Source organism: Orcinus orca, chromosome 9 (assembly GCF_937001465.1).
Source record: "Orcinus orca chromosome 9, mOrcOrc1.1, whole genome shotgun sequence".
Lineage (NCBI taxonomy): Eukaryota > Metazoa > Chordata > Mammalia > Artiodactyla > Delphinidae > Orcinus > Orcinus orca.
Genome location: NC_064567.1, coordinates 19,341,648 through 19,353,971, shown reverse-complemented (window position 1 = coordinate 19,353,971; position 12,324 = coordinate 19,341,648). Strand labels below are relative to the sequence as shown.

At 38.4% G+C, this 12,324-nt stretch overlaps 1 protein-coding gene across 2 annotated transcripts in view; it reads left to right on the top strand.

The window, feature by feature from the left end:
- The window catches only part of EXOC4 (exocyst complex component 4), an 811,980-nt gene that overhangs the window by 119,126 nt on the left and 680,530 nt on the right, over positions 1–12,324 (top strand). The window lies entirely within an intron of this gene.

The following is a 12,324-nucleotide window of genomic DNA, read 5'->3' as shown; positions in this document are numbered from 1 at the left end:
AAATTAAGTGTATATAGGGAATTGAAAAATATAACTGTGTAGAAATGAAATTATTTGCATGGCAAATAGGATTCTTTGCAGGAAAAAAATAAATCATGTATGTAGATTGTAGTTATTTTTGAGAGTATAGGCATGCTCTTGGTGGATTGATTGATTCCTGATTATTCATTCATTAGACAGTTTTTGGGATACAGTCTGTGTGCTTTATTGATGGTTCAGTAGAAAGAATATAGGTTGCAACTATATTCCATGAGTTTGTTTTGCTGCTATGTCAATTACCACGTGCCCATAGTAGGTGCTTGATGAATATTTGTGTGTTGAATAAAATATCTTTATTGCTTGGAAACTGGTTATTTAAGATTTTATATCTTGGTTTGCTAATCTGTCATGGAAATAAATGCTTTTCAGGTTACATGTTTATTTTAATGATGAAATAAGATAATAGATTTTAAAGCTATTTCAAAAATAGTTAGAATTAAGGACTTCTGGTTCTGTCCATGATGTGGTTATCTCCTACCATAAGTAACTTGAAAACTGGGTGGACTCAGGCGATCAGCATCATCAGTTGAGAGAAGCGAATACATGAGGTCACTTTCACATACATCCCAGCTTCTTCTCTGGGGACACTTTCAAACTATGACATAGGAAAGTGAACAAACATCAGCAGGCTCTAAGTAGTAGATGAAGCAGAGTTCAGGGTTCAGGGGTGCGGAGGCAGCTGCAGTTTGTGGGTTAGGATACTGAAGGAGAGGGAATTGCAGAGAGAAGGAACCCCAGAAATATGAAAAGAGTAGTGTTGAGCCTTTGGTCAGATGTGAAGTTTCACCCACTCCAAGGTAGAATATAGCTACTGTGGGACTGTGAGCTGAATGGAAATTGCAGAAGTTGCCAAATGCTCAGAAACGTTGGAATTCAGACCAGCCAGTGTGGGGAGAAATTAGTGAACATCCTGTGCTTTCATATGTGACCTCAGATGTTTTAGGAATTGGGCTGTTCTAGCCATAGTGTACGTGATACTGTAATTTCATGTAACAAAGCCCCAAACCAAGTCTCTACAGTATTAGTCTGATCCACCTGTAAATAAAGTAATATAATCTAGTATCTCAATAATGAAGCATCCACGTTGTGCAGCATACGATTATTATACTTGCAAAAAAGCAGAAAAATGTGACTAATAACCAGAATTTTAAAAATTTGATGAAAATATCTGAAATGAAAAACTTACCAGATGGATTTAGCAACAGATTGCATGCTGTATAAGAAAGGATCAGAAAACTTGAAGGAAAATCAATCAAAACCAATCTAAACTAAAGTACAGTGAGAAAATAGACTGAAAAGAAAAATGAGCACAGCCATAATGTCCTGTGGGACAGTATCATGCTGTCTAACATTTGTGTGGTTGGAACTACAGAGGGAGAGCAGGGAGAGAGATTGGGGCAGTTAATTATTGGAAGAAACAATGACCCAAAATTTCTAAATTTGTTGAAAAACATAAACCCACAGATCAAGAAGTTCAACAAATCCAAGGAAGTTTAACACAAAGAAAACTATATCTAGACACATTATCATAAGGTAGCTGAAAAGCAAAGAAAAAAATCTTAAATATAGCCAGAGGAAAAAGAGTGCATTGCCTACAGGGAACCAGTGATAAAGATGTTCACTAATGTCTCATCAGAAACAATACAAGCCAGAAATTGATGTATGCCATCTTGAAAGTGCTATAAAATACAAAAATTGTCAATCTAGAATTTTATATTCACTGAAAAAATCATTTGAAATGAAGGTGAAATAGTGACGTTTTCACATTAACTAAAGCTGAAAGAATTTGTTTTCACTGGCCCTGCACTTAAAGAAATGTTAAAGAAAGTTTTTCAGACTAAAGGAAAACAATACCAGATGGTAACTCATCTACAGGAAAATATAAAGAAGTCCAGAAGTGGTAAATATGTGGGTAAAAATAAAATATATTTTTCTCATTTCTTAATTTTTGTTTAAAGCAAAACCAATAGTAATGTATGTGGGTTTTATAATATATTTTGAAGTAAAATGTATGACAATAATTGCACAAAAGATGGGAATAGGGTAAATGAAACTCTACTGCTGTAAGTTTCTTACATTATACATGAAGAGATACAATGTTTAAGGTAAACTGTGGTAAGTTAAGGATGCATATTATAATCCCTAGAGCAAACATTAAATTGTAAAATAGATGTAGAGCTGAAAAGCCAGTAAAGGGCATAAAACTGAATAGTGAACAAATATTTGATTAATCCAAGAGAAAAAAGCAGGAAAGGAAGAAAAAAGAACAATGAAGAAAGAAAAGATAAAGTACAAAACAAAGATAGGATGAATAGAAAACAAATAGCAACATGTTAGACTTATACCACCCATGTAAGTAATTACATTAAATGTAAATGGACTAGATACTTCAATTTAAAGGCAGAGTTTGTCAGATTGGTTTAAAAAAAGAAAAACCCAACCATACTGTTTACAAGAGATACGTTTTATGTTGTTTTTTTGAAATTTTAAAATAACTTTAAACTTTTAGAAAGGTAAGAATAGTACAAAGGGTGCCCATATAACTCTTAATTCAAATTCAACTGCTGTTAGCATTTTGTCACTTTATCAATTGTTTTCTCTCTCTATATATGTACTTGTGTGTGTTTTCTCTGTTATCTATTTTCTATTTCCTAGTTTTGTTGATTGACCCAGTAATGTTCTTTAGGGCAGTTTTTTTTTTTTTTTTTGCTCCTCCAGTAGAAAATCCAGTCTAGCATTAGATACTGTATCTGCTTTTCATGCCTCTTTAGTTTCCTTTAAGCTTGAACATTTCCATAGCTTTTCTTTACCTTTTATTATAACAGTGGCATTTTGAAGAATATATCCTCATCTTTTATTTTATTTATTTTATTTTATTTTATTTTTTTGCGGTACGTGGGCCTCTCACTGTTGTGGCCTCTCCCGTTGCGGAGCACAGGCTCCGGACGCGCAGGCTCAGCAGCCATGGCTCACAGGCCCAGCCGCTCCGCGGCATGTGGGATCTTCCTGGACTGGGGCACGAACCCTTGTCCCCTGCATTGGCAGGCGGACTCTCAACCACTGCGCCACCAGGGAAGCCCTATCCTCATCTTTTAATTCAAGTTCCTCATTTTGGGCTTAAGAGATTTTAAACATAAAGATATAGACAGATTAAAAGTATATGAATGGAAAGAGATGTACCATGAAATACTAATAAAAATATTTGTGTTATGCAAATGTATTGGACAGTATTAGAATATAATATTATCAAATGGAATTATTTGTATCAGTACTTATGGCATTTAAAACCTGAATACGTTAAGCCCTAGGAAGTATGTTATAGACTATGTAATCCTGTTGTCACAAGGTTATAAAATGCTTTATGAATAAGTTTTTGATATCTGATATTTGAATAAGACTAATGTTCTAAGTTTAAAACAACTTTTGAATCTACTAGGATCCTATTTATAGGATTTATGAAGAATTAATTATGGTTATGAACAAAGTAAGATATGCCTTACTTAGCCCTACTTACTTTGGATTTGTCAAATGTATATAATTCCTACACTTCTGAAAACAAAACCCATTATCTCATATTAAAAATGTTTATAATAAACTAAGGAACTTTAAGTTCCATCAGACATTAACTTGAAATGAAAAAATGAAAGTATGTTTCTGGCTTATTAAATGAGATATACCTTTCACACATGTCATTTCAAAAGATGATTGGGGAGGCTATCTTCCATATTATGGAATGAGTTATTCATTTGTTTATTTAAAGAGCTTTATTGAGATTTAATGTACCTGCCACAAGGTTTACCTGTTTAAGGTATAGATTTCAATGCTTTTTAGTATATTTATGGAGTTGTGCAACCATCACCATGATATGATTTTATAAAATTTTCATCACCCTAAAAAGAAACCTTGTTTGTATCCATTAAATATTTATTTATTTGGTTGTGCCGGGTCCTAGTTGTGGCTCTCTGGCTCCTTAGTTGCGGCATGTGGGCCCCCTAGTTATGGCATGCTAACTCTTAGTTGTGGCATGCATGTGGGATCTAGTTCCCTGACCAGGGATCGAACCCGGTCCCCCTGCATTAGGAGCATGGAGTCTTATCCACCATGCCACCAGGGAAGTCCCTGTTTGTATCCATTAGAAATCACTTCCCATTCCCCACTCCCTTCACCCTTAAGATGTATTTAAGACACTAAAGAGGCATCAACTGTGTGTTAAATCTCTGAGTAACTTGTAGTCCCCAAATCATACACTTGGCAATACTGTTGCCATTTCATGTTAATGTGTACATATACTGTTGGCATAAGCTATTTGACAGATAAAGAACATAAAACTAAAACTGATCTAATAGTACAAGGTGATGGGTCTAACGTAGAAATAACATTTCATTTCATGTATTATGTTTACTTGTTTTGAGGTCAAGGTATGACAGTGTTCTTTGCTTTTTTCCTTTCTTTCCTTTCCTCCATTTTTCTCCTCCTCTTACTTTTCTACTTTTCTGCCCCCAGTTTGTGTTTTCTTAGACATGTAGTGGAAGAGTGATATTAGTCATGACTTGAATTAATCTCTGGTTGATTGTTTCTTAGCTCTCTATTATACTCATCTTTATTAATCCACAGATTCAAGAATAAAGCATTTTAAAGTAAGAGGTCATCTACATATTTTAAATGATTACTATTATGTAATAAAAATTGGGCTTCCCTGGTGGTACAGTGGTTGAGAATCTGCCTGCTAATGCAGGGGACACGGGTTTGAGCCCTGGTCTGGGAAGATCCCACATGCCACGGAGCAACTAGGCCCGTGAGCCACAACTACTGAGCCTGCGAGTCTGGAGCCTGTGCTCCACAAGAGAGGCTGCGATAGTGAGAGGCCCGCATACCACGATGAAGAGTAGCCCCCGCTTGCCACAACTAGAGAAAGCCCTTGCACAGAAACGAAGACCCAACACAGCCAAAAATAAAAATAAATAAATTAAAAGAAGGCTCAACATTAAAAAGAAAATTGTTATACAATTTTTAAATCGGTTTTAGTTTTCTGTATTTTCTAGTTCCTTAAAAAATTCTTTCAGGTTACAGATTACTTACAGATTTCTTACAGTGTAATATTAGGTTATATACCCATTAATAAACTGGATATGCAGTGACACAGACACACAAATGGTCTAATGTTGCTAAATGTAAGAATGGTAGTTGGCACAGTGTGTCATGTAATCATCCTGAAACATGTTAAATGGACCAAAAAAGGTGTTCAGGATTGTTGCAGAGCTGATCCTTTGAGGTTTTGCAGAGGTAGAGAAGATGCAAATGGCATTCTAGACAGCTGGAATGGCAAGTGAGATACTGGTAAGTGGCACAGAAGGAATGAATGGACAAGGATATCCACGGATAAGTAAGAAAAGAATGGTTTAGCTGTAACTGAGGGTTTATTTTGTGCACTAGAAGATAAGGTCAGATAGGTAGGTTTGGGTTCAGGTTGTGGAAGCCCTTAAGTGTCATCTAAGGGGATTGTGATTTGTCTTTAGGCTAATGGTTTCTGAAGCTGAGTATGCATTAGATTTACCTCTGGATTGATTCCTAGTCCCATCCTTGACCTTCTGATTAAGGATCACTGTGGATAAGGACTGGATTTTGTGGGGTTTTTTTGTTGCTGTTGTTGTTTTTTGTTTTTTTAGCTCCTAAGATGATTCTGATAATTTGTTTGGGATCCTGTAATTGGGAACTGTTGCTTTGGGTCAGTGGTTCTCAAAGTATGTTTCCTAGACCAGCAGCATTAGTGTTACCAAGGAGCATGTTAAAAAAGAAATTTGTGTTCCTACTTCATAGTTACTGATTCAAAAACTCAAGGAGTGAGGCCATACAATCTGTATTTTAATAAGCCCTTCACGTGATTCGTATGCACGCTCAAGTTTGAGGACCCTTTTTTTAGGTGATGCTGGGCCATTTTGGATTTGGATTGGCATGTGGTGAGATGAAGTAGGATTAATATGGTAGCACTGAAAAGGATTGGGTGTAGAGGCTGGAGACTAAGGCAAGGAAACTAGTGTGTAGGCTAGTGGAGAGTCTGTGGGTTATATTACTTGAGATATTGTCTAATAGTAGAACAAATCACAGGCTTGCATGGAGCATGTTAGAGGAATACAAAGAAGAGGGAAGGATTTGTAAACCTTTAGGGAGTCTTTTGGAAAATCTATAAAACCACGTAGTCAGCGTGTCATGCTGGTTTCCTGCATGACTGATATTTTAGTGTTAAGTTATTGGGGCCAACTCTGTGCTAAGTGTTCGGGAATAAAGCTGAGCACAAGATAGAGAGCTCACTCTGGTGACGTGAGGGGCATGGGCAAGAGTGTGTGTTTTTACCTCAGTGTTAGCCAGCTGGCATGGGAAATAGCACAGGAGAATGTTTGCCAACGTGGAGGGCTTAGAAAAGACTTTTGGTTTAAGTTTGCATGCAGAGGTTTATGCTTAGGGCCAATTTAGTTTTCTGATACTTGTTGGTGGAATGCTCTTTAGGTTAAAATCTTTTCTGGAGGACAGACATAGTTGAGAACAATAGACGCCTGCAGTTAGCATGTACCAGCATGTATGAAGGTGATGGGATCATATGCTGAATGGAGTTACAGGTGTTTAGACTTCGAATTTCAGTGTTTCTTTGAATCGAAAATGTTTCTTGCTGAAAAATGGAAATGCTCTTTTGTTTACTAAATCTTGGAAAAGAAAATAACTTTTGATCACGTAGAGACTTCGGCGGCTTTTCTCCACTGGAACCTGGGCTGTGCCTGGCAGGCAGAATCCATCCTGTAGCTGGAAGGCTCATTTGTCTCGGCGTGTTTGTGTCTGGAGACAGCCGTGTGTGGAGACACGGCTGTCGCTATCATAGTAACAGGGTGTCAGAGTTTTCTGCTGGTGTCATCCCTGTGACCACACACCACTGAACTCCCTTTTCAGTTTTACACACGCTTTAGAACTGTGATAATAGCAATGCATGTTTTTGCCCTTCTGAGTAACAAACAGCACCTTCCGAAATGTCACCTACTTGGTGACATGCCTGTCATACCGTTGGCTGCACATTTTCAAGTGTGTTAAGACCGAGGTACACTAGAAACACAAAATGCTCCATTTCTTGTGGGATTTAACATAACAGAGGAAATAAGAGGATCACTTTGAACAAACCTATCTTTCGGGTGTTACGATTCTGAAAAAAAATCTCATTTTTTTATTCACATCTCTTTTCAAAGCCAAACTGCCTGTTTAGCCGTTGTCGGCTTAAGTGTGTAACCCCGAGTGTGCTAAGTAGTATTCTACAGATGGAGGCTGTGGGTTGTAATTACACTGTTGAACCACTGACAGTGACACCACAAGTCACTTCACTTTTTAGTGCCCTGATCTCTCTTTCTGGAGCTTAACAGACAGAATGGAAAATCATTTTACTTGTGTTAACTGCCACTTAAATTTCTAAATAGTGATAAAATTAACCTCATGCAGAGAGAACTTGAAGTTTGCTGTCAGGTAAGAAAATCCACAAATCTTATTGGTACTGATCCATGACCTAGAGGAGTTTTTCAAGGAGACAGATGCAATTTCTATTTTGAATTCAGGTCTGAAACTAGGTTATTCTTAGCTTTTGTTTCATGTGATATTTTGGTTAGCTGAGGATTCCATTCCTCAAAGTAAAACTAGCTTTTTTTTTTTTTTTGCTGTATTCTAGGCCAGATAACTTGTGCGATTATTCTTGCAGAAATAGTTTTTCTTCATTTCTCAACCTTTAACACTTTTTGATAGCCTCTGTTTGGGGTGGCATATTAAAGTCATGTTGCCGGCCAGGCCACTGAGTCTCTAGGAAGGTGCTTGCTCCTCGATTTTTTGTTCTGTCTGGTCAATGGATAGTATGCTGCCCAATGCATAGAATTAAGTGAACATGTGAAAGTTAAAGTAGAAATCTTCCTCTAAATTGAAGTCAGCTTCTATAGCATCAGGACTCTCTGTAGGTTGTTTTATGTTCACTACTTAAAGCAGGAAATGATGGGCAGCCAAGGAGATTCCTCTGGCTCCCCGTGCACGTGTGGCAGTTGCGCAAGTCAGAGTGCTAGGGTGTCTGAGGCCCAGTGAAAGTTGTGGTGAATGTCATGGATATCTTAATACACTGGGCCAAACTTTAAAAAATAGTAGCTCGGTGGCTGATGCCCCAGAATTAGGTGGATTTGGTGGAAAGTCTGCTCTCCTTAAATTTCTAATTGCCCAGGAAGTATCTGCTTGGGTCTGATTGGGTCTTGATCTAGAGGACCCAAGGGTAGAAATGACAGGGTTTCCTTACAGTCCACCACCTCCAAAGCTTTTCTCTTTGTCTGTTGTTTTTTTTTTTTAAATTATTTTATTTTATTTATTTTTGGTTGCGTTGGGTCTTCGTTGCTGTGTGCGGGCTTTCTCTAGTTGTGGCGAGCGGGGGCTACTCTTTGTTGCGGCGCGCGGGCTTCTCATTGCAGTGTCTTCTCTCGTTGCGGAGCACGGGCTCTAGAGCACAGGCTCAGTAGTTGTGGCGCACGGGCTTAGTTGCTCCGCGGCATGTGGGATCTTCCTGGACCAGGGCTCGAACCCGTGTCCCTTGCATTGGCAGGAGGATTTTTAACCACTGTACCACCAGGGAAGTCCCTCTCTTTGTCTGGTTTTGTCTGAGATACTGGAGGGTGGACCACTGAAAGCCAAGGCAGATTTGTACTGCCCCTGGTGATTTAAACGGCCTTAGTCCTTAAGGAGGCTGTGTGCTTATCAAGGTTTGGTGCACCTGGGCCCAAGCAAGGGGGTTACTAGTAACCAAGAGGCCATAAGTAAGTGGTGATGATTAATGATAATAGGTGGGATAGTGTGAGGTAGAGTATCATTATATGATTTGAGTGAAATTAAAGCAACTGGCATTGCTTCACTGATACTGCTCTTGCCTACCTGAGAAGATTTTAGAGCAAAAATGATGATATCTTCCTGAATTGATAATACTTTAAAAAAAAAAAATTCTTTCTCTTAAACCTATTATGATTGTGGAAGTAATTTGCGAGGTTGCCTAAATTCTTGAGTATAGCTATAGTTCTTTTGGTCTGATGGTCTGTTGCTGCGTACCACATTACTCAAACTCCATGGCTTCTATTTGCTCTCAGTTTTATGAGTCAGAAATTCACTCAGGGCTCAGCAGGGTGGTGCTTCTACTTTACATGGCGTCAACTGAGAACATTCACTTGGCTACTTCAGCTAAAGGCTGGGCTGCGTTAGAAGCTTTCTCTCTCTCTCCGTAGGACCTCATAGCATGACAGTCTCAGGGTAGTTGGACTTCTTCCATGAATGCTGGCTTCCAGTCCGGAGCAGTCAAAAAGGTAAAGGTGGAGGCTGATGATCCCTTAAGGCCCTGCCTTGTATATTACATGGTGTCACATCTGCCACATTCTATTGGTCAAAGTGGAGGGAAAATAGAGTCCATTCAGTGGGAAGAGTAGCAAGGAATTCTTGGCAATCTTTACTCCACCACAACATTGTAAGGTTTGTAAGTTTGCTTTTAGAATAATTCATCAGACACTGGCATTAGATTATTGTTGCTGGGTCTTTGTCACAAGATAAAGATCAAGATTTTATTCTTGCCTACTGATCTTTTTTTTTTCTTATTTTAATTTATTTATTAAAAAAATTTTTTTGGCTGCATTGGGTCTTCGTTGCTGCGCGCGGGCTTTTTCTAGTTGTGGCTAGCAGGGGCTACTCTTTGTTGCAGTGTGCGGGCTTCTCATTGCGGTGGCTTCTCTTGTTGTGGAGCATGGGCTCTAGGTATGTGGGCTTCAGTAGTTGTGGAACACGGGCTCAGTTGCTGTGACTCACGGGCTCTAGAGTGCAGGCTCAGTAGTTGTGGCGCACAGGCGTAGTTGCTCTGCAGCATGTGGGATCTTCCTGGACCAGGGCTCGAACCCGTGTACCCTGCATTGGCAGGCAAATTCTCAGCCACTGCGCCACCAGGGAAGCCCCTTGCCTATTGATCTTAATTGGTTAGAGAATATTTAAATGATTATCAGGCTCAGCAAATCTTACCATTTCAATCATATTAAAACAAAGACCATTTACAATACATTTAGGAAAATACAGCTCTTTCATGGAGTTACTTGGTTCAAGTGAATTTATGAAATTCTTAAGTAATTTCACTTATCTGTCACTTTAGACTCAAGCACTAAAATGATTTCTTGCATCTTATGAATCCCTTTGTCCTTTCTGTTTTTATCATTTGTCATATTGTTCCCATTTTAGAGCTGGAGAAACTGAGATAAGAGTTTTAAATCATGGTTATAGCACCAAAGAGTCAAATGTAGAACTCAGCTTGCCCTAGCTTGCTTTCTTTTTTTAAATTTATAAATGTATTTTATTTTATTATCATTATTATTTTTTTTTTATTTTTGGCTGCACTGGGTCTTTGTTGCTGCACGCGGGCTTTCTCTAGTTGCGGCAAGCAGGGGCTACTCTTCCTTGCAGTGCGCAGGCTTCTTACTGCAGTGGCTTCTCTTGTTGCGGAGCATGGGCTCTAGGCACGCGGGCTTCAGTAATTGTGGCACGCAGGCTCAGTAGTTGTGGCTTGTGGGCTGTAGAGCACAGACTCAGTAGTTGTGGCGCACGGGCTTAGTTGCTTCGCGGCATGTGGGAATCTTCCTGGACCAGGGCTCGAACCCGTGTCCCCTGCATTGGCAGGCAGATTCTTGGCCACTGTGCCACTAGGGAAGTCCCCCTAGCTTTCTTTTTAAATGTTTAAGTCAGTGATTTACACACCTACTTTGGCTTGGACTTTGACGTCTTGACATTTCACTTGAGAATCTGTGATACTTGTAGGTGATTCATTTAGTTGAAATGACCTTAGTTCTCATAATTTTAAAATAAGGACTCTGCGTTGAGGAATATGTCTCACTAGGCATTTTACTAAGTGTATGTATATAAAGTAGTGTATTTACACCTATATATGTATACATATTTTCAAATTGTGAAAATTGAGGATTTCATGTTTCAAAGAATAGCAGTCACTGAATAGAGAGTTGGGTTTTCCAGTTCTAAGATGCCAGATATTTTGTTACATGCACTAAAATTGGTTTAAGCCTTTGCTTTACCCCATAGGAACAAGAAAATTATTTATGTTTTCGCAGTGGCTTCAGATTAGATCATCTGAATGTTCTGAATATTTTGGTAGTCACAGCTATTAGTTGTCACTGAGCCTTCCTTTCTTCCTCCCTTCCTCCCAGTCAGAATTACCTGTGGATCCCACATCTGAAAAGCCTCTTTCAGTAGGATTCCAACTGATTCTAATGCACAATCTGGTTAAGAGCTACGATGAGCAAGTATTACAGGCTTGGTCATATTAATACCAAGACTATTAGAAGACAGTCTTAAGGGGTGGGAGAAATTTACAAAAAGTGAGTTTAGTTTTATTTAGAAAGATGCATCACTGTGGCATGTTTAGGAGGGAGTGTGTGTTCTATGACATATAGCAAACGATGATAGCATGTTAAAGTGCCATAAAGATGGGAATGCTTTAATATATACATACGTTAAAGGGAAAAGAAAATCCAAATGACTGTGCTGTAATTAGTCTCCATTTAGAGATTTTGATTCAACTTTATTTAGAGTTAGCAGCCCAAAGACAGCAAACATAGGTAATTCCTGTTTCTGACTTGAGTAGTTGAGAACATTGAAAAATATATTTTTTCATTCAAGAAGTTTTTGGACTGGAAACAGTTATATCAGAATCTTAATGATTGTCTTTTTATTAAGAAAAGAGTTGTTTTCTTTGTTTCTTCTCTCCCCACCCCTATTTATTACCTGTATGAGTTTTTCAGATTTATATTAATGGAAATTTGTTGTTGTTTTTAACTAAGGAGAAAAGGTATTTCTTTTTTAAGATGTATATGTAAAAGGCATTTATGAAATTATTTTAACCTTGCAGGGAGTTAAGACAAAAACATAACCAACAATAATACAGGGCTGTTTATGGTCCCAGGAATAAATTTCAGAGGAGATCATAGAAGAACAAGGTCAGAATGCGTTAAAGCATTTGAGTTCATGGACAAGGAGAGACTTGGCACACCCTAACATGGTTAGGGTTGAATATGTAATACACATAGTATTATAGAGAGCTGGGAAGAATGGAGGTTTTTTTGGTTAGCTTTTTTCTGGGGGGGAAGTGTTACCAAAATAAGATTGAATAGTTTTGGGTGCCAGGGAGATCTTTGAATAAGAGATTGGGCTTGCCTCTTTTGGCTGTGGGCTGCCGTAACGTTTTTTTTG